The sequence below is a fragment of the Mus pahari genome, chromosome 4 (genome assembly GCF_900095145.1).
Source record: "Mus pahari chromosome 4, PAHARI_EIJ_v1.1, whole genome shotgun sequence".
Lineage (NCBI taxonomy): Eukaryota > Metazoa > Chordata > Mammalia > Rodentia > Muridae > Mus > Mus pahari.
In genome coordinates this window covers 48106322-48108502 of record NC_034593.1, presented here as the reverse complement: position 1 = coordinate 48108502, position 2181 = coordinate 48106322, and positions in this window count along the sequence as shown.

Here is a 2181-nt window from a genome sequence, read left to right as displayed (position 1 = left end):
CCCCCCAAGCCTCTCTCAGTCTCTTGTCTGAACTTGTTGCCAGGTTCCAGAGGGAGTTAGCTGAGACCTTCAGCCACCCCCCCCACCCCCCCACCCCCAGCAATCACAACAAAGGTTTTGCTTTCTTGGGAGATTTCCAGGAAGTCGCACGCACAGGCTGTCACCAGTCAGAGCACCTTGCAAAACAGCTCCTTTGGGCCTTGGCTGACCTATGAACATCTATCGCAACAACCAAGATGTTCCTGCACCCTGTGTGTCGTCTCCATGTTTGAAGGCACGAGAATTAGAGGATGCAACATATTAGGACATTCAGAACAAGGAATTTTTGCACTTCTGCATCCAGTATGGGTTGGTGGAATGCTTCACAAAGCCCTCTTTACAAGATGGCTTTGAGGCCACACTTCTAGAATCTTCTGCGTTCAGTCGGTTGAGACAGTTCACATCTGTTAACCCTCTCTCTGGCGAACACATCAACTAATACACTTAGGCAGGCTGAGGACCTTTGCTTAAAGTTTGGATGGCCTTCGGGACTGCTTTGAGAATTTAGGGGTGGATTTTTATTTTTAAGCAAAAGCAATAACAGGATGTGTGTGTGTGTGTGTGTGTGTGTGTGTGTGTGTATGCATGTATGCATAGACATATACATCTGGTGCTCACATATATGTGAGTACACGTGAGTATATATTTTCAAAAAAAGTTAACCAATTATGTAAACTCAGTTTGCTGATTGCCTGTCACCTCTACAAGTGCCACGGTTTCCAGGATTCAAGAATTGTCTTGTCTTTTTAGACCCTTCTTTCTGGTTAACCCTCCCACTCCCAGTCCTGGGACTCTCCCTTCACACGTGGCCAGGTCACCAGAGCAATGACCTCAGCTCAGAATCTCTCCTTTTGCTCCCTCAACATCCAAGCCCCAGAGGCTCCCCCCGCATTCCTTCCTCTTCCCTGCACCAGTGGTGCCCAAGGGGAAGACCTCTCACGGGTGGCTGGGGCACCTCGAGTTACGCTACGGCCCCAAATCTCTCCCGGCTCCCTTTGCCACACGTCCGGCCCCTGACCACCCTGGAAGGCTAAGCTGTGGCACAGCCCTCTGCCACCAAGGATAGGGAGCCCGGGAGGGCAGGAGTCCTAGAGAAGGAGATGGGGAAGGGGAGCGAGCCGCGCCCTCGGGCCGGCCAGGAGGGCGCCGCGGCCTCAGCCCGAGGGCCCCACGTCGCTCTCCCGAGCCAGGGTTCTCGGGAGCGGGCCGCGCAGGAGACGTTGGCGGAAGGGGTTCGTAGCTGTTGGGGAACCGGCTCCTGGGGAACAGTCCTTTTCAGGGCGGCTACCGTGGGTAAGCCGCCCTCCGCCCTCCCTGGTGACACCGACCAGAGGGGCGCAAGTAGCGACGTGCGGTGCAGTGCGGTTCGGTGCGCCTGGCACGCCTGGCATTGCGGTTCAGAAGCCCCGGGCTGCGCGGTTGGCCGCGCCCCGCAGCGCCCCGGGGGGCCGAGCATCAGCGGACCGCGCTGCAGGTGAGCGGTCGCCAGACGATGAGGACCCGGGCGCACGCCCGCCGCGGTTGGCATGGAAGCGGCGCTGCTGGGCTCGGGGTGGCCGCTGATTGGCTGATTCAACAGACGCAGCTGGGTCGAAAGTCCTCAGTGGCGAGCGCACTAGCCGAGGCTGCTGGAGCCGGCCCCCTGGAATCTCTCCACTCCGGGTCCCCTCCCTCAGCGCACGGCCCCGCCCGCCCGGCCCAGGCCGGGGTGCGCTTGCTAATCGCCCAGACGGAGAAGAACCTGAGAAACAGGGCCTGCTGTGGGTTCCCAAGCAGGTTTGGGGGCCTTACTTCTGGAGAGAAGTACCTGCTTGTCACTTGGGAAGGGGACTCACCTTTTCCCAGCCAGGGATCTTGGATTTTGAACCAGATCTGGAAGGGGACGAGGGAAGGAGGGTCAGGAATCTTAGGTTCTGCTTCCCCCTGCCCTAAATCAATGTGGGCAGACAATCCCGATGTGGAGTTTGGGCAGGCTCTCTCTGCAACCTTTAGCCTGGGGTCATATTAAAGCCCATTCAGCCATTGTTTGGTTCTGAGTTGGTTGCTCTGATATCTGAGCGGTCGCTTGGGACCTTAATGTTTGTCGGGAAGTTGGGCCATTGGTAGTGACTCTGGAGCTTGGCATTCCAGAGTTCTCTGCAT